General features: G+C 43.5%; 1 long non-coding RNA gene across 7 annotated transcripts; it reads right to left on the bottom strand.

Moving 5' to 3' along the window:
• Nucleotides 1-352: 352 nt before the first annotated feature.
• On the bottom strand, nucleotides 353-20,864 carry LOC146191968 (uncharacterized). 7 transcript variants are annotated; one of them, XR_014706723.1, is made up of 6 exons: nucleotides 20,648-20,863; nucleotides 18,276-18,345; nucleotides 8,928-14,103; nucleotides 8,494-8,579; nucleotides 800-952; nucleotides 355-717 (listed from the first exon to the last, which is right to left on the bottom strand). It is a non-coding gene; the product is annotated as an uncharacterized LOC146191968 (long non-coding RNA). The 7 variants fall into 7 exon arrangements; XR_014706727.1 differs by having other exon boundaries at nucleotides 800-910; XR_014706722.1 differs by having other exon boundaries at nucleotides 8,944-14,103.
• Between the last annotated feature and the right edge of the window lie 348 nt (nucleotides 20,865-21,212).

Below are 21,212 nucleotides of genomic sequence, written 5' to 3'. Positions count from 1 at the left end.
AAAAAATCTCCACGGCGAAGCGCTGGGCTTTGTAAGTCGCTCAGGAGTATAAATTACCCCTAAGAACACAGTATTATTTCGCGCACATATTAATCACCGCAATTACACTGTTGTCTTGTAAACTGCGCAGTTTATCGGATGGGAACAGCGAGCGAGTAAAAAGAGAAATGTGAAATGGTCACTTGTGACGTCGGCTAGCTTTAATTACGTACATTTACTTCAAGCTTGGCCTGAACAACTGAACAACTCTGATCGGCATAATTATTCGCAATCTAGAGTTGCCGCGGTAAGCAAACAGCAACATGTTCTGTGTGCACTTTTGCTTGGCCGCAGCCAGAAGCGAAACACAGTGACATGGGTACAACAAGACTGTATTCAGTCCAACCGAAAAAGTCATATGAAACTTCGCTCCAGCAATTGCTAGTCTCTGCAAGCATATTGAAACAATTGTTTTGGCTCCAGCGGCCAATGCTTTGCTGCGCTGATGCTAGTCTGTTGAGCATATGGGTTAAGTATACTACCAGTTGTACTGTGCAATTTAATAGTCATGATGAAGCGCAAATCTTTGCTTGCGTGCTGCAATTAGTTCTTCTTTTGGCGGTCTTTCATAGGCATCAGTCATAAAGTGGCACTGTCAAGCTACGCTTGCAGCTGTCTCTCTGTAAGAAGAGCCCTGAGACCGTTTCTCCGCATCCTGGAGGAGCCTGTGGTAGCACGCTGCGAGAAATAGTGATCGAGATTACAAGAGTTCACTTAGTTTTTCGTGTTATATGATGCGTAGAACAAAGTTTTAACTTACAAAATGAAGCCTCCAATTTCACTGGAGCGGCACTGAAATGTCCTGTTCTTGAATTTGCCATTTTCAATTTGCAGCGGTCCATCTTCTTTTTTTTTTGTCTGTACCTGGAGCCTTAAAGAATTTTCATTGATGTGAATAACAGCCAGATGTGACCTAAAAATAAGGTAAATATGAAGGAATTTCACATACTTTGAACAAAAAATGTGCTTCTTGTTGCCTACTAGCAAAATTATGACAAGTAGAGGCTACTATAAGGAACCATTATGCATTATATTCACATCACTGCAGCAGAGATTAGAGATTGCTGCTGTTTTAAATTCGGTATCCAACGACCTAATATCGAATTAAGAACGCGAAGCAATGATCTTCAAGCCGAAAAATGAATATATGACATGGGCTATACAACATCATAGCGTGAATCACCCGTGTTCTCCCTGTAGTTATATTCGAGCGATCATCATGAGTACAAGTGATCAAGTGGACCTTGAACATTCTTTCGATGTCTATACAGTAGCTTCGGCACATTCGAGACGGTTCTAGAGGGGTCGGAATCGCGCTGATAACTTCCAGTTTGTTAAAAACTACCTTTGTCTTTGGGCTGCAATTGGATGAAGAGCACAAAAGAGAGACGAGGTGTTTTTCCAGCCAGCCCTCTATGCTTGCTCTCAACGTTGTGTCATTGCAGTGTCTGAGCTCTTCTCATTTCTGCCTGTACGTATTCCTGGTGCGCTCCTCTTTATCTCATCCCATCTGCCTATTCTAACATAACAGCAGTGAGTTTCAATGAGGACCCTTGTGTGGCGTGTGCAGTACGTATATAGCTTCCTGTCTCACGTTTGCCATCAAAGGGGATTGCAGAATGGCTAGTACTACCATCCTACCAAATATGTTTTTACGATATTATATGAAGCATCCTTGAATGACAGAAGTGTGCACTGCAGTCTCCTCCAAATGTATAAAAACTACGTTTTACATGGCAGTGTTCCAAGTTTCAAAAAGAAAGACACAAGATAAGTTCAACTAATTTTATAGCAGTGTATTTACTATCAGGATGGAAGGATAGTGCAACTTGCTCATAAGGTGCATTGCAGAACTTTATGCAGAAGTTGGGATTGAGTTACGTGGTAGCGCGTTTTTTGCTGGCAGATGTGAGGGTCGGATCCTGTGAATCGCAAGTGTAGGGTCTTTGTTTTACCTGGCCTGATAACACGAGAGCTCCAGATCAAGCACTGCACTAAGGAGACTTAAAGGTCCCCAGAAAGGGGTCACCAAGAAGGGTAAACAACACCATAACACTGATAGTTATTGAACCACCCGTCAGTCTCCCGCAAAAATTTTCGATCTAGCTTCTGCAAAACCAGAGATATCGGCGATTAAAAATGACCCTTCCAATTTTCCCCCTCAACTCGTACGCCGAAGGGAGCCATAAAAAAAACAAAGAATACAAGCAAGTTGAAAGCTCCGCCCAGACATACGTCCCTTCGACGAACTTCCGGTTGCCGCGCGCTCGCTCGCTGGCGTACTCGGTACTCGCGCCAACCCGTCCTCGCTCGCACACGCCTGAGGAGTTCGCCAGTTCGCGCAGCGACGGTTAGTGTAACCGCGAACCCGTGGTTATCCTATGTTACACGGCGGATTAAACCATGGTTGCACCACTAACCGCGGTTATCGCAAACCGAGCTTGACGACCTCGGTTTGCGTCGTTAACCGAGGTTATGACGGCGTCTGTTGACGGAAGCTACTCGTCGGCGCCCGAGTGCGCGAAACGTACGAGCGGGTCTGCTTCACAAAGTTATTCCTTTGCCCACTGTATCACGTTTAAAGATCGATGTATAGATTATGGTGCCGCCCGACGTCTTCGATTACGGCCGACAGCGCAACGACTGCGTACTGAAGCCTTGTCGTGCCTACAGTATCGTTTGAAGCTTGTTGCTGAGCAGAACGCCAAAAAATACGCGGCTTTAGCTATGAAAGTACACGAGTTTGCAACGCTTGCAGCACGGGATGCCGCGAGCAGGCTGAGGTACGTTACACAATTACCGCGGGGGTGGAACGTGCGAGCGCGGCGAACGCCGGCGCCGTGCGTGACCGTCCCTAGTCGTCGCTAGGCCTATTGTTTCGCTTCGAAGCCGCGGCGGTCGACGCTTTGGAACATGATCAACGCTGTCGTTAATCGTCTACTTATGAAACTGCCTTATAGTGATTCCTATCCTGCCATAGTAAAATAACTATAGGATTAACTCTGCCGACGCATTAATCGCAGAGCTAGTACGAGCAGATCGGATCAGCCGAAATGCACCAGCGGCAGCTGGCTTGAGCAGAAACTAGCTTGTATCACGGCTATCGCTCTTACCAGCAATTTGCTGCTGGTCAGCGATCCTCACGAGGGCTTCATACTTGATATTCGGCTCAGTATTCCAGACGCCAACAAATTTTAGCACGCTTTATTTCGGACATCGGTGCTAACGATCCGCCGTGTGGTTCGCGAACGGTATGCGGGAGGAGGGGCCACAGTGGCGATGTTTACGGCGGTCAAGGAGGTGCTGCCATCGTGCGGTGCTTGACCGTGCTGTTGACGCCTCGTCGGACGACACTCCGATACTCCTGAAACCACGTTATATAAATAAGATATTTGTAAATGCAGCTTCGTTCTGCCTATCCCTGTGTCGCTTCGGTTGTTGCACTTAATGGGCAATGGCCACCTAACCGATAAGGGCGGCGAGCTGTAACAGCCCGCACAGAGTTCGAGCAGCGCACGAGCAGACGACTTTCGCAGCTACCGGAAGTGTGTTCGTGACGTCATGGTTGCAGTGACCGCAGCGAATGGCAGCTTCTAGCAAGCCTTGCTATAGTGCTCTAGAAGATTGGGCAGTGTGCCGACCGCGCCGCGAAATGCATGGGCGCGAGGGGCCGCTTTTGCGATGACGGAGGCGCCGCAGCGCAGAGGGCGCCACAAGCAACTGGTGTGTCAGCCGCCCGGGCGCCCGCGTATGTGCGCTGTGCGTCGGGGCGGATTCCGCGCACACTGTACGTTCTCGTTTGCTTGTGCCTCGTCTCGGTCTGCTGGCATCAAGATTTTACAAATATGCCGGTTAACGAGGCTCAGTACTGTTAGCAATCATCTAATTTATTTTCCATTTTGGCCGTCGGCAACACCTCGGGGAAGCAACATGACAGCAGTTGTGATCCGAAGGAAACAGCTTGGAGAGGGGCGTACGAATTCAGACAGCATAGCACGCTTCAGTCGCCGTACAGCTTTCTTTAGCATTCCTAAAGCACCTAATTCTCATTTTGGAATGTACTAATTTTGAAAAGAGGGTAGTGTGGAGACAGGATGTATGATGAAGTCAGAACGTGCAACACGAGCGTTAGAGCGCTGACTAAATAAAGCTGGTCATCGGTAAACCATTAATTAAAACAGTCCAAAATGGTATATTCCGTTTTTCACATGCAACCATGCCGACTACAGTTCGTCATCTGAAGTCACGAGAAAAGTCGGCATTCAGTTCGAATGAATTAAATGTGGACTACCCCGCATGGAGGTAGAGATATAGCAAAAACAAAAACGAGCGACACACCAGGAACACAGTGGGTCAGGAAAGGTAGAAGAAGTGGGAGGTGAAGTTAAAAAAAACGTAAAAAAAGACGTGTCACCTAGCAAGGAGGGATAAAGAGGCAGAAGGCACGCGGCATCGTGAGAAGAGCGACAGCGAATGTGAACAAAGCCGCTGAAAATGGAAATATATGAAAGGCAATAAAAAAAAAAGGAAACAACCGAGCTTAAGAACCAAATGAAAGCCTAGCTGGGAAGAGGAAAGCAGTTCACAAACAGGCTACAAGCGGGGCGTGCAATCGAACGAGTGTAAGGATATAAGTGTCGAAATTTAAGAGCCAACAACTTTGTGAAAATGTACACTAATATAAAAACAAACCTTTTTTTTTCCGAGAAGTTGGAACGTTCTTGTAACGGATAGCTTTAAATACTCAGAGATGTGCGCCATGCTAAAGACATTTAATCTCAATTCGAGCAACCGGTAATATGCAATCATTGCCCCCAGAAAATCATTCTAGTCCTGTTTTGGTGCAAATACAAAATAAAAAAAAAGGATAGCTTTAAAAAGAAAGAACGAAGTAAAGATAAAAGGACGCAGAGGGAATAGTGTGCGCTTATAATTCGCTTCCGCTAGATCATCCTTATAACGTCAAAATGTTTAGTTTACTATATATGGCGGGATATGCAGCTCTTAATATTCTGCGATTGAGGGGTTGCTCGGTTTCCCACCAAGAACAAAAACTGGGCCATAGGCTCGAAGCTACCAGGTATCAATTTATCCAAAAATTTGACTCGGGTGGTCCGACGCCTTCGCACTTCAGATTTTGCAACCTTCCTGTAAAGTGCGGAAGTTCAAAAATTTTAGCGGGGCCAGAAAGCTCACACTTGAAATAATGAAATTTCATGTGCTTTTGAGGCTTCGCTCTTTGCAAAGTCAGCGAACTGCGACAAGAATTCCCAAAGGGAAAAATAGTTAAGTTCCCTTGGAAGTATTTCGCGTGTAATATCAACCATGTTACAGTTTTCCTAGAGGAACAAATATAGCCTGATTAGTTCTGCAAAGAGTAGCCGGCAAGCAGTCCGATTATAGTTCTGTAAGCAGTAGTTGGCAAGTATATCTAATCGATTACTCATATTTCCGCACCACACACTCGAAAAATAAACACGCATCAGTGTCCTCATTTAAATTCGGCCCTATATTAATAGCTTCCGTATTAGGGCCTCGTTATCTTTTTTCGTGTTTTTCCATTTTCTCTCGGTGCACGCCAAGAACTGCATCATAGACGACGCGCAATTATAAGTGCCTTTTTTTTTTTTTTTGCTCCGCATATCTACCATTTATGCTAGTAAAGCGTCCGCACTCAAGTGCCCACTATGAAACTATTCTCTCGTATGTGATAGGATTAATTTTTCATATTTTATCTGAAGTATTGCCCAGCTGTATACTTGACTATTTTCATCTCTACAGCTGGTTCACCACTTGGTGAGTGGCACGTAAAAAATAAATGTCCGCGATATATGTATCTGTTAACCACTAACAAAGAATAAATGCTTTAGTCGCGTATACGTCTTTTTTTTGCGGTAAATACCGCAGGGCTTTAAATTAGTACGGTTATCAATAAATGTGTTTTCCTCGCACACTGTATTTGTCATTTCTATGAGCGCTGATTAGGGCACAGAAAGAACACCGATTATAAAGATATATTACAGATTACTGACAATTTTTGGATCAACGTTGTTATAATTGATAAGCACAAGCTACAAAATGTAAGCAGGTGTTCATAAATAAGGTTCGTAAAAAATAAGCTATTCCTAAAGCGGCCTTACAAAGCACAAGCTTTGATTCGCATGTATACTGTTTTTCTCCGCGTGTTAGTAGCGCTCCTCGGCAGCAGCCTTTATTCCCTTACGGAAAGAACGAATAAAAAACACACGCTCCGTTGGAAACGTTGAGTACAAGTGTCTCATCCGGACGATTTATGACTGTCCTCAGGACGAAGAAACGTTGAAAGAGTTTCAAATAGCGATTCAAACATCGCGCGCTGCACCGAAGAGAAACCCAAGCGTCCACGGCGTCTCCTAGAGACGTAAAGGAATTGCAGTGATTATTTAAGCATCTGAAATAACTAGCTTCTTTATTAAATACAGCATTAATTGCGTAGCATGTGAAAATAGCTGCATAGAGAAACGCGCCCCTCCTCTGTACCCGCCGCTATCCCCGCGGCCGCTTCGCGCCGAGCGGCTATCCTGGCACCCCTGTTGCACGTCGCGCTCTCTCGCGGAAGCCGGTTGCTGTCATCGCAAAAGCGGCCCGCTCTCCGGCGCCGGTCGTCACACTGCCCAATATTCTAGAGCACTATAGCCTTGCCAGTCAACCGACCCGTGACGTCACGGGATTAGGAAATAGTTCCATGCGACACCGCCAAGCGACATTTCCTCTGCCCGCGAATTTCAAAAAACGCTGTTTTTAAAAATTAATAATAAATCGCTGGCTTTGTTCCAAGGAGTTATACTTTGCGTTAATGCTCAAAAGGATGTGTTCTACACACTGAATACGTTTATCAGTGGTTTCTTGGGGGCCGTTTCCGTGGACCTTTAAGTCAAGCCCAACTTCCATAAAACTAAGGCACCCAATGCGTCCAGTAACAGCAGCTGCTCCCTCCTCACATTAAAACCAAAACAAAAAAAAAGCACTTGAACTAGTTCTTTTTTTCTCCAGACCTAAGCACTACACCATGAGAAATACTGTTTTGAGGTGTTTGAAATTGGTCACATTGAAATTTTTCAGCCCTCCAGGGCAATTCCACAGCACGAGCTGTGCTTAGTTTCGAGTTCCAATGGGCTGCTTAGCAAGTTGAAGAATTAAAAGGAGCCAAAAAAATGGAGAAAATTAAGAACACGTTTTCATAGATGAAATTCTGTTTTTCTTTTTCGCACTGTGTTCTAATTCCTCTGGCCTCTGTTCCTTTTATAATGACAAATATTATGTACATACATCAAAAACTTCATGCAAGGAATAATTATCTGTACATGCAAAGCAGAAATGTTGGACTGCATAGTCACACTGGAGGGAAAAATATTGTCGTAGGCTTCTCTTTCATTCAACTTGCCTTACTTGCATCCCACTACCCGAGTATGCAATTGATTTCGGAGCAAAGCTGATGACCAAGTTGTGATAAGATTCAAGGAAAGATGTTTGGGCTTTGAGAGACAGGGGTCGAATGTCATTAAAAAACTGGGATTCTTAAGAATGCAGTTCAGCTTCTTGAAAGCACATGAATCTGTTAAAAATATATGCATATATAAATATTAGGCTGATGAGTTGCAGCGTTGGTACGTATTCTAGTCAATTGTAGATGCTTTACCTACTTACAGCTCCTACATTGCAGCTGAAAACAGTTTTAGCACCATATTCATAAACGGACCCCAGGTCTTGTACTACTATATTGCTGTGAAAAGAAATCTAACATGTTATCGAGCAAACATGCTGCACTTTGTCTTCTTTAAAATTGTCATAATAGGACAGTATGATAAATTTCATTGTATTTGTGTTTCATACTGGCTAACCAAGCTGCCTAAGTTTTAAAACATCTTGCAGTCTCAGCACTCACATTTACATTATGTTGTTTCTTCACTTCATTATGGGTTTCTCAGCTATGTCATATGTAGACTTGCTGCTAAGTGCAGATGTGTAGAAAGTTTTTTCCGTGAAGTTCTATTTCCATTACCTATCCCTTAAATTTATTATTGGTTGACAAATGCCACAAATGTGGGCCGTGCACCTGCCAAACAACATCAAAGTGAAAACTTTGCAAAACAACCTAACAAAACAGTTACCTCTGGCCATCGATTGCCTGTTTGCAAGGAGCTCCTGCAAGCATGTGCTGTATGGTCCATTATGCCCATCATGCTTATCGCATATGTGGTTCAAAAGGCTGCACCACATGCCGATGATCAGGTCACCATCACCCTGGCCCAGTGCAGCAACATAGTAAACATGACTTTTGATTATCTGGATCCATGGTTCTATTGCTTCACAGCCCTTCGACCTGCTCAGAGCCTTCAACTTTTTAAATCCAGTGCAGAATAATGTTATGACCATTTGTTCGCCCTAATTATTAAAGCAAGCAACTGCACACACCTTTAGTAATGTGCCAAGCATCAAAGTAGTACTGTATATGCGCTTTGCTGTTCTCGCGCAGTACATCCGGATAGCTGGGTGGCGGTCTGTAGATAGATGAAATTAGAAACTCATTACATAACAATATATGTCAGCAAATGTACCCTTCCCCAATTGTTTGCATTTGTAATTAAATTATTTGCATTGTATAATAATTTTTTCGATTCTTTTTATGTACAGATATGCAAGCAGCACTTGCCAAGGGCACTCTTGGTGAGGTTGAAAATAATTTCTTCTAATATTATGCACAAATTGTCGCCTTTTGTTAATGACTGCACTGAGACTAGTTAGGTTAAGGCCAGGCCCTATGCTCGCACTATTCGGCACTGCAGCTGACTTAATACAGTTAATATAAATTGCAGCTGGCCAATTTTTATATCCCAGCATTGCCTTACCTCTCCTATTTTTTACCTGTTCGCATTGTAGGATATGGTCAGCTTGAATGACAACAACAATGTACTAGCAGTACTTGGCGCTGTAGCCGGGGAAGTCGCAACGACGATCTCCTGCGAGGTCCACTTCCATTCCATCGAGCTGGCTGATTATCTTCACCTGCTGTTCTTGGAAAAGCTGGGACAAAAATAAATGCGCATTTTTGAACCACTTTTAACATTGCGCCGAACTGTGTCACTCGATCTTTGCGCTGCTGCATTCGCGCGCGCTGCTTTTTTTTTTTTTTTTTATTCTCAAGCTTACCATAAGGCATATTATAAAAACCCGTGTTATTTATTTTCCGTTACGAACCGGAGAAGGCTACTGCTCTTTTTGTTGTCGATGAGCCATTTGGAGAAGTCCTCTTCCCTTTTTGCTGTTTATCCCCCTCCCCCTGTTTCCACAGGAAAAATCTAGCTGTGTATATAACTCCTGTCCGTGCTCCTGTCAACCAACGCTCGCACTTCCAATCGGCAGCTGATCGCTTAGGGATTATTAGACACAACTTTGAGCTACTAAGCCAGTTTACGCCAGTGATAAAGTTTAATTCGCGAATCCCCCCTCCCCCTCCCCTGCTGAAGGGTAACGCCCCTTGGCACTTTTTGCTTCTGTTTTCATCTCTTCATTTCAAACAGTGTCCCTTCTTTCTTCTCCTTCTTCGTTCTTTTATCAACCGCTCATCTTGGTTTTCATGTGCTTTTTCCAGGCCGACTTGGTTGGTGAACTTGGACGCGTCTCCATACGCGTGACATTTCAGGGTGCACTCTGTACAAACACCACGTGGCGTAAAAAAAAAGCTACAGGGCGGCAGTCACACTGCGATCATAATCGGGCACCGGACAGAGTTTGTTTACTTCCTGTCGACGAGCGCGTTCGCCATTTTCCCGCAGTCAGCTGACGCCGAACCGCGGCTGACAGACTACACTACTGCGCACAACTACGCAGTCCCCTTCTACTCATCTCCTTTCTTTCGTTTTTATTTAGTGTCAATCGTTTTCTTTCACGAAGGGGCATCGTATAGGCCAAATCAAGAGGAGCCTACACACGAAGGTTTAAAGGTTCGAGAAAGGAGCACGAGGGAGTTACACTCCGCAACGCCCTGAAGACCGCTCTCTGCAATCTCGATTATGAATATCTAGTCTTTCGCTGACATCTCATACCCTTGCTGCGGCAATGATATTATGGACCCCGAGCTCGAAAAGTCACTTCGGCGAATGAGTGCCGAGATTGGACTCGACCCACATAAGTACACGCCGTTAAAGATTCCGGTGCTAAACCTGGGGCATTGGTTCGTGGGTTGCGGGGGGTCGGCTAGCGTGACAGTAAAGAATATCAAAATCCTACCGTAAGCTCGTCACTGGTTTATTTTGAGCTGTGCAGTTCACAGTGATCATGACAAATCTCGCTTATGCCCGCCACAATGCCGAGCAAGATCGCCTCAGTAAAAAAAAAATCCACACTGCACTGTGATAATGCGTCTAAAGCTAACATTATCACAGTTTTACACTTACCGGCAGTGTTGGAAGAAACAGCGTTGGTACCGCTACTTCACGCAGACGCAGCCTTGTTGAGATCCTCAAATCGCGAACCACATCAGGGTAAAAATATACGTGCGCATTGGGAGAGAAATGCCGTCCACAAACGCTTTCTTCACCGATGCTGGCTATCCGATGAGATGAAGCCACTGTTTCCGGAGGTTGGCGTCTTGAGGCATTTTATGCAGAACATTTTTCCTGCCGTCACTAGCAATACCTTCGCAGCCAGGGACTGCACACTGTAACAATCTCCCGCTCATGTCCCGTCAAAACAACAATTCAGCGCTTCGGTAACTGTCTTCGCGAACTCAAGAGAGTGGTCAGTCTAGCCCAGAGCTATCCTGCACGCGTTGGGCACACGACGTAACACAAAATCGAAGTTGAGGTCAACGCCAGGGACGTATTCGCCGCGAGATCGACCTAGAGGTGGCGCCACTGTCACTCCGGTAGTGTGGATCGGCGGCCGGCGGCGCTCGCAGAAACGCACGCTGCGTAGGTCTGCTTCCGAGTTTACGGCGGGTTTGTTCACGATGATAACATGTCTTCTGCAGTATTTCTGCAATATTGCAGAACAAAATCCATGGATTTCGCCAATGCAGCAGAAGAAGAGTGGATTTTAGGAAAACAAAGCACGCAACCACCAGACTTCTAGATTTACTTTGCACGTTTCTTGCGCTGTACCGCGCTCATGCGCCTAATGATTGGGCCTGCCTAATGACAGCTTTGCTTTTCTTATCGACTTTTAAACAGTTTGTGCTTGTCTTATGCGAGTGAGACCGGCAAATTTAGTGTCAAGCCCACACAGATACCTGCAGTACTTTAGATTGAATCGAGACAGCCTGGTTCATTATATCGTACTTGTCTCGAGGATTAAGCAGGTTAAATGTAGCACTGGCAGTGCACTGCATGGCGAGTTGCTTTAGATTGAGTGGACATCAACTCTGGCCCAAACAACCACGCGCAAGTATTCCCCAAAAATGAGATCACGCCGACACTATACAGGAAACCTCGCCGCACAGGAAAGCTGATTGTTCACGTGTACAGCGCTGAGTGGATTGAATTTGCCGAGATGCTTCTTGCGGCCACTGTCATTGAATGTGATAATGTATTACTGCATGCACCACTAACTGTAAATGATTTTCTGAAATCGAGGAAAGTATAAGGGATTTCTGATATGTGTGATGTTAATATACAACAATATATTAGTAGTGTAATTATTTTGTTTTGCAATGCCAATAAATTTCACCGTGTGAGATAATTTTTACACACTTGACAGAATTTGCAATAATCAGGGAATAATTTTCACTAACGTTAAAGTGCAAGCTACGAATTACTCGCTGCGAAGGCATCGCTATAAACTGCGCATGGGCCCTGTCATGTTCTGGGAAGCAATTTTACAGGCTGAAAATTTCTTTATCACTAATTATTTAGCAGTGACTAAATCTTATGCGAAGTAAAATATTAGGGTTGCTTCCAAAACTAATGCTGGATATAAAACTATTCCGAAAGAAATGGAGGTCATCTTATCTTGCGAATATAAAGATGTATTTATTTCAGAACTAAACACTGATATTTAAGCCCGCATGAAGCTGTTTTACCTCTCTTGTCAGAAACGACGAGTTTGCTCGGAAGACAGCACTTGGACAAAAAGGCATTATAATGATTATAATAGGCTACCAGTAAAGTACATTAGTCTAGGTGTATTATGTAATATTTAGGGTAACAATTAGGTGCAGGGAATATGTTTCCGAAACATTAGAGCATTTCCCTAAAGCAAAATGTGCTCACTAAAACTTTTACGGATGTACAGAAGCCTTCAACAACAAAAAAAAAGAAAAGAAATACATATTGGCCCGGGTTTAACGCTATAAAGCGGCATCGGCTATGACGGATGATTGCAGAGGCTGGTTTTGTTGTGGCTTTTTTTTTTTTTCATTATTAACACCACATTTACCATGTGAGACTGTTTATTGTGCAGTCAAATCCCGCAGCAGAGGAGCGCCCTTCGAAACGGTTGTGATTGAATTCCCCGTTCTCGAAATCAGGAGTCGAGCGCCCTTACCATTGAGACACCGCGACAGAGGTTTAAAAGCAAAAAGAAAAAAAGTACTCACACAACTCTATCGTGCATACAGAAGGCATAGCAGGCATAGAGTGGCCTGTTCAAACTGCATTCTGCTATGTGAAGTAGTCTGCGGTGGCATATGTTTTAGTAGCTGCGGTATTCCAAACAGAAACGGGAATATGCGATTTCTGAGCGTTTGCATTAACTTTTATTGACGGCAGCGACCTGTTTTGCTTTCACACGGCGGTAACGACAGTAATACTTCGTTTGAGACATTGCATGTCAAAGGATCTCAAGCGCCGAGGACCACTATAAGACCGCGATGGATGATGTCCTTATCCAAGCATGACATGTTCGATACGGACAAGTATATATATTTTTTTTAATAAAGGGTAGGGTTATAGAGTGTTCATATTTATTTTGCAAGAGGCATATAAGTAAGCAAAATCTCACAGGAACCGCGAAACAAACAAAAACACTCCTGTACACGCCGCATGCGCGCGCGTAAATCACTGAGAGCTGGCACGCGACGCGAAAACGCATCCAAACTGAGTAGGTTTTGCCGCTGAGCCGCAAGGTGGCGACTCTGCTCGATCTCCAGGCCAATAGCGTAGCAACAAAAGTTCTGAGTAGCGCCGAAAGGCGATGCCTATGAAGCAGACGACGAGAGGCCCCCGGCGTCGCGTTGGAAAGCAAGCGCGCCAAAACGAAAGTTGCGGCTTGCGGTGCTAAGCAAAAAAGTAAAAGCGCAAACGCGTCAGTTGTGACGTGTCAGTGGGCGAAGCCCGTGGAGGAAGGCCAGCCTTTGCGCGTGCTAAAAAAGGGGAAAGGAGAAGGGATGGCGTGAAGGCGCACATATTCAAATTTTGATTGCAAAATTTGATTGCAACTCTGCTTCCAAATGCCGCATTTCAAAAATTCTCGAGGGAAGGTTATCTTACATTGACATTCTTTCACATATTGGCATAGGAAACTGTATCGCTAGCATTTTTAGAGCCCCTTCAAGCGCAGTTTCTTTATTTCTACAATGCCTTATCGACGCGTCTATGTAGAATATTCTAAAGCAACTGCTCGCTTGTTTTTTTCAATCTACCGCTGACAACCGAGCTGAATGCTTTTGCCGGGACGTTACGGTAATGTCTAGGTAATGCAAGCCATCAAATAGAAGACAGAAAGTTATTTTTTATATTGTAAGGACAACTTTCCCCAAGGTTAGAGTGCCGTTTTTTTCTCTTCCCGGTTTGACATCATTACCCTGTACCTTATGAGCTTTATTCCGAAGAAAATAACAGCACAGCCGTGCTAAGTTCATAGAAATAACTTTTTATTTGCACTCAGGTGCATGATCACTCAACCTGAAACAGTCTTGATAATACAGTTTACTGCACCGAAACGTGGTAATGCTGACAACCTGCCAGTATGTGATTGTGTTTCATTTCAATGCGTGGGCGCCATGTGCTACATGCGCGGTTGGCATATTCCCATCATACAGGAACATTTCAGGCCACATTGCATATAGGGACCTTGCAGAGTACAGGCCTGCGGAAGAAAAGATGAATAAATATATGCAGAAAGCGAATACGAAACAAGTTGTTTCTGGAAGCGCTCGCCTATCTCCCAGTACAGTTACCGCAAATACTTTTTATTTATTGATAAGAAGCTGCTCAGACAACTGCGCCCTTGGCATGTTTGCAATTCTTATGTAAATGAAAAGTTTCCTGTCTCATCATCATCATCATCAGCCTGATTATACCCACTGCAGGGCGAAGGCCTCTTCCATATTTCTCCACTTAACCCGGTTCTGTGCTAGCTGCATCCACTTGACCCCTGCGAACTTCTTAATCTCATCCACCCACCTAACTTTCTGCCGGCCCCTGCTACGCTTTCCTTCCCTTCGAATCCTTGTTTGTTACCCTCAGCGACTATCGGTTATCTACTACATGTCCTGCCCATGTCCATTTCTTCTTCTTAATTTCCACTAGAATGTCGGTAACTTGAGTTATTTCTCTGACCCACTCTGCGCGCTTTCTATCTCCTAATGTTACCCCTACCATTTTTCGTTCCATAGTCCTCTGCGTTGTCCTCAACTTAAGGAGAACTCTTCTTTGTTCCAAATCGTAAAATGGCAGAGGCAAACTAGGTTAGTATAAAAAGTAGACTGCCTGTTAGAAAAATTGTGTCTTCAGCGCATAGCTGAGCACTGTCAAAACTTACGATTCAGGCGTCACGCACTTTCTTGTCATCTTACGCCGTGGCTCTGTCTGAAGCACTGGTTGCTTACACGTACTACGGTTATAATTAAGGGCCTAGATAATAAGTGGCCTCACCTCTGCAATATGAGTGCTACGCAAAAACATTTCTCACCTGGAAATTGATATGCAGCGCTTCACTACTGCTGCTGCTTTTTGCCCTCCTTTCACGTTCTGTCTCGCGTCATCTCACAGTAACCTCCGCGGTGTCCGATAACAGGGAGTAAGATATTGTTATTACAGCTTTCGTGCTATTACAGCCTATAACAACTTTCAACATTAATTGATGTGCGCTTAGTTTCTGAGGTTGCCTTGCACAGCTCGTTCTTCATACAAAGAATTAGTATTTCTATTATTGTTAATGTGTTAAAATTTTTGGGAGGAAAAAAAACCTGTGTTTCTGGAGAGAAACGGAATCTAGGAAACGATGTTCACTTGCACTACTCAGGCGAGGTTTCGCAGATTTTCGGCAGCGAAGCAGGTTAGGCGCGTTGTGAACAACCAATCATGGGCATGACAATGGCAGGCGTTTCCTCGCAGCTTGTAAAGGCCGAGCACTGATTTTTCGATTGCTTGTGCGACTTAGCAAGAAAACATGATACGAAAGATCAGGGAAGCGCTGCCAACTTGTGCTATCAATTTGAAGCGGAAAGGAAAAATGGCTATCAAACTTCCACGTCTCCTGAATGTCGTGTCAGTCATGCTGCTTTTAGTCTGTGCAGGCGCTCTCATTCGGGCATCCATAATTTATAATCGATAATTTATAATCAGGCCTATAATTAGGTTTATGATTTTTAAGACTTTCAAGGATGTATGACCATGCAGCTATTAAGTATATTAGATCAGACTTGTATAGAAAACGACAGTTTCCATTTAATTGCGTCCCCCGCGCGAGGGCGCAGTCATTAGTGCACTCGACTGCTTTGCGAAAGGATACGGAATATTATCCCAAGCTGTAGCAGCCACTTTTCCATGGGGCGGTAAGCAAAGCGCCCGCGTTTTATAAAATATCAGTGCAAGTTAGAGACACCAGTTGCTCAAAATTTTGCGGACCCCTACTATAAGGTTTCTCACTCTTTCGGACATTGAGGCCTACAAACCAATACTATTTTTCTGCCTGACTTTTCCTTCGATCAAAAAGACAGACAATGAAGCAACAAAATATGAAAAATGGAAAGCGTACGGTATGGCCATGTTTAATTTCTGTCTCCCAGATTATGACCAATTTTGGAAATTAGAACACCTACTTTGCAAGTACAATCCCTACATTGTATTCAATGGCACAGCAAGTTGGGATTTGAACGCTATGTTGCGAAATAAAAATTAGTGGCTGTTCTAGGTGAACAATTCGCAAAAAGACTAAATACGCTCAGCGCCTCTCTTAGAACGTTCACATAAGCAATACGCACACTTCGCGAGAGCAAGCGAGATTAGCGTTTTATAGCAGGGGACACAAGAGCTCACTTCACTGTTGATTGATTACTTGAAAATATCGTTATTTCGAAAGTCTTGCTTGATAATGAGGACGGGCTGCTAGCCTGGTCTAGTAGTCCAATGGTTATCGGTCCCGCGCTTCACTCCCCCCCCCCCCCCAACCGCACACCAAACAAGTTAGTTTGGATATCCGTGATTACCGCTGAGCAAATTAGCCACACTAAGCTCTTCCGAGAGCTTTAAACTGGGGTCAACTATGGGACTGAAGTGACACGCCCCCCCCCCCCCCCCCTAAGTCATATCGGTTAGCTTTCTTTGCGTAGCGCGGGCACTTCGGACAGGATAGTGCAGGGTATTCTAACCTATTGGGGGATTTATGTGCTTTTGGGTACACTTTCCTGGCTGTTCTGCTGGCGCGAGAATATCGGCACACAATGATGAACCATTTATCTCACAGCATCCTGCTGGACATCAGGGGGATGCGCCCGGAATATGCGCTCGGGCATACCTTTCAGTAGTTCAGGTACTGTTCTAGTTTGCCACTACTGTAGCCTACTGATGAGAGTTGTTTCCCCAGCTCTCTTGATCTTGCATAAATTTTATTTGTGATGTTATTGTCATTTGTTCCTAATTGTGTATTCGTTGTAAGAAAACATAAGATAAATGTTTCTGAGACACGAACAAAAATCGCTTGAATTTCTGTAGGTCTGCATTTGTCGATCTTTAAAACATCATCGTGAAAGGATGGAAACCTACATGAAAATGACACATTTGAAAAGAATTGATTTTCTGAGTGGATATGAAAATAGCAGAGCATGGAGGATCTCCAAATAAAAGGTAAATTTTCTAAATTTCCGACTATTCCTATCCGGCTCGTCTGAATCATCAGCAGTGATACGTTGACGGTGTAACTTGCGATGGAAACTTGGAAACTACATCAGCAAAAGTAATACTCAAGTAAATAAAATATGTGGCAGCATACGAACTGTGCCCACAATTTTGCAAGAGAACGGTGCTATATTGGAGGCTAATCGGAAGACTTACATTGCAAAATTAATTGTGTAACGCCTTGGTTCTGCCGTCCAAAAATTATGAAAAATGCTCTCACTGGAACCTTCGCGTATTTAAACGACTACTCGTGATGTCAACCGCACTTAGAGCAACCTCCAACAGAGTATGCGTAAGACTGGCGCTTTCCAACGCAAATTAGAAAGGAAATAAAGAAGACGGTCACCACACTCGCAGATTGCGGGTCCTTGAGTACACTATTTTAATTGGATATCCCATCTCTCTGGCCGAGCCTTATCCTATCATACACACGCATTTCTCCCCGTTCTTCTCTACCATTCACTTAAAGCTGCAAACAGCTGCCCACTGCCTGGGCGACAAACGCAGTCAATTTTGAAATGAATGCTTTCTGTTGTAGACTCACAGCTTACGAAAATTCACACTTGTACATGCCTTGGCAGAGGGAATAGAGTTCCATATCGTCCACCGCACTTTGTGATGTAAACAACTCTGGAGGTTAGCTCATCTTTAAGTATGGGATATATTTTTTTCTGATGCGGGATCACAGTGCGCAATATAAACTTCAGTAACTCTGAACGTCCTTCAGCTTTCTGGAAAATTCTTCAAATACGCGTAAAAGTAGATGACAGCCTGCCCCTGAACAGGTACTGTAAGCACAATTGAATGAAACGCAATACTCTGGGATTTGAACCTGAAATATCCCTATCTGTTAGGGGGTGTGTTATTCCTATCTTAACAAACCGACACGTACTACAGCGTTGTAACATTTATGCAATGACGCGCGCTCCATTAGATTAGGAGGTCGGGGTAGCATCTCTCCTCGCTGGCCTCATTTCAAAATAATTCCTCACATATGCGGTTTCCTCGCTCTTTCGGTGGATTATACCCTCAGCAAAAAGGTACATGTGGTGCACACCATAGCTTTAGTTGCTTTAGGTCTTTAAGCTGTATAAACAAAATGAAACTAAACCGGAACACACAGATATTATCATGCCTCACCTTGCCTACACAGTTATACCTGGCACGATTGACAGGCAGATTTGTCGGTCGCCACCCCGCATTGTACGCTCTGGAATATAAACATAACTTATTCAACCAGTAACGAGCTCTTCACACAAACAATTCGTTCAAAGTTCAGAAATGCGTAGCGCTTTAAGACTTATTTTAGTCAGTTTGTTACCTTTGAATAAGAGCAAATGTATGTGCATTTACTTGCTATGACTGGCTGACGTCGTATCTTTGCAGACATTAAAAAATTGTTCACGACTACATTCATGAGTCCTTGATAGATATACCGCGCTCAGTGTGAGGTATGAAACAGATATTTTAGGCAGGCTTTCGAGCACGCTTTTTTTTTACAAATTGCTATCTGTCTATTGCACGGTTTGGCAATAAAAAGGCTCTCTGTAAGCTTTGTGCTTATGGCATTAAATAGCAACATTGCAGAAGATCCTGCAAGACCTTCTTTTCACACCACATCCCTCATTTGAAGCTTGCATCGGGCTTTCTTTATTAATACACTTTTTTACTTTCAATAAAGATGGAGCAGAATCAGTCACTCTTTAGACATTCACGGCAATATTTTGTTGTTTAAAGCCAAATCCTGCTTGTCACACTTTCCTTTCATGGTCGCAATTAATAGCATTTACTTTTTCCGCAAGTTTCCCCAGTTGACTTCGCTGCACGATATTACGTTGCCCCGCCAACCCGCATATCTCACCGCGCTCGTCATGGTTTTTAAGTTACCGTTTTGAGCAGATGCCAGCGCTTTTACTTTGGATAATACATATTACACCGCACTGCTGCAGAATGAGCAAGCATAGCAAAAGACTTCATGGCCTCCATATGCTTGTTGGGCATCGAAGACAACATTACAAGGTAGTTCCTACTGAGAATTTAATTGCACCTGGAGCTTATACAATGTCTCTGGTCGGTGCAATAAGTTAACACAACTAAAGTAAAAAAAAGATTGTTTTTGTTTTCGTACCAGACTCTTGTGGAAAGAAAAAGACATGTTTATTTTCTTTTTCTCGGCCATATGCTGATTACAATAATGTGCTTGATCATTATTGCGAAGATGTTAGAATTTTTTATGCATTCGTATCAAGATTCGTAATTTTTTTCAGTTTACAGGAGACCTACGATACGTATACTAGTAAAATGGTGGTGTTTCTGATTAAAAAAAAAAAAACTACCAAAACATGCATTCTTCAAGTAAGTTACATAGGTTACATGAAGAGAAAAATTGTTTTTTAATGAAAGCCATAAATCGCACTTGCAGGCTAGCAATATATCCATATTCGCGCCATGGCGATATCTATGACAAATGAGGCAGCAGAGCTCCCTAGATGTCTTCCCGCGCCCTTTTTGTAGCTTCTGTTTAACACGTGATTATATATTTTGTGAAATTTTAGAGCGAAATGAATTTGCTCCCAAACCAAGCGGTGAGGCTGCTGTGGCCTTCCTCCAAGCCATTTTCGTTGCATGCCACAGGATGAAAGATGTTACTTTCAGGAGAAATATAATTTTGGAGACAAACAAGGAACAACGTTATAAATCCCAGCACCAAACACCTTGCGCTACAAACTTCTCACAAAGGTGCACGTTTCATAAAAACTAACACTTGCTCGTCGACATTCTTTTAACAAATGTACTTTATTTCAATGTTATTATCACAAAAGCTGTATGCCTTAACACTCCTTTGTTTCAAGGAATTTGATGTCCAAATTTCCCACATATGTTTTTGCAGTCCACCTTTGTTGCTTTCTTCTATATCAGCAATGAGAACAGGTGTGTTGATGCAGCAAAACTCAGCGTCCAATGAAATCTTGGTGATGTCTTGTGGAAACCGCTGCCAGCCGAGCTACCACCAAAGTTAGACACGTTGTGTACTAATTAACCTGACATGACGCTGCTCGCCAACGACTCAGCGTTTCTCTAGCACTTTGTTATCAGCGAGAGCTGATTTGTTGGCATATTGATGATTATGAATGTTAACATATGACTTCTCTCGATGAAGCTCGCTATGGAGTGCTCGAAGATTCTGAAGTCGGATTTCTGCAAATCTACAGTATTCTAGAATGGCTATCCTGACACCCACCAAACCACTTCCAGTATTTGTTTGGAACTGTCCCTCGTTTCATATTGAACATAGTGAACGCACCGTTTTCTGGAGAAAAGTACGCAAAATAATGACTTGTTAGTTAGGAAAGGATGCTATATATCCAGGCATAAACGTTTTGCAGATAAATTACTATCACTTTAGAAATGTATTACTTTCTTTGGTAATTTATTGTTTATCGGTTTTAAAACTGTTTAAAACCTTAACAATATCCAGATGATGAGGTAAAACTAACAAAAATAGTACTCACTCTATGAGAACAGCCGTAAGCAGGAGAAAAATAGGCAGGAGCGAAACGTACTTCATCTCTTGAAAACGAAATGCGGTCAGCGAAATGCTGGCAGGGCCTGAATGTGCGAGTATTAACTGAGCGTATTTATATAGTTCAGAAACAGAACCTACGCAGAAAAATTCATGAAGATATTCTTACTGGTGCGGCTTTTCCACGTGGGCCTGAAGGAGGCGCTACATAAAGTTTCCGGGAAGCATATTTATGATACTGGGACGTCAGTAAAATTATGCAAATCATTTGAAGCAGACAATTAGAATCGCGTTCAATATTTAGCGCCTGTGACGGCTAATTTGCCTTTGATGAAAAAGTGCCTCTGTGTTATGAATAATTTCTATCCGCTCCGCGAACGGTTATTCCGGCAACATTATGCTTGAAATTTAGTGTTCGAAGAAAAATGTATTTCCAGAAGAAAGCACCGCTTTAATCAATTCACCTTTTTCTCTGTTTATTTTTGCAGCTCAGGCATTTGTTTGGTCACAGTGCATTAGACCGGTGCACAAGACAAAGGTTGCACACAAACAAG

Source organism: Amblyomma maculatum, chromosome 4, assembly GCF_055883805.1.
Source record: "Amblyomma maculatum isolate TAMU_Amacu chromosome 4, ASM5588380v1, whole genome shotgun sequence".
Classification (NCBI taxonomy): domain Eukaryota; kingdom Metazoa; phylum Arthropoda; class Arachnida; order Ixodida; family Ixodidae; genus Amblyomma; species Amblyomma maculatum.
The sequence above is the reverse complement of the archived record's forward strand: the minus strand, read 5'-3'. Positions and strand labels throughout refer to the sequence as shown.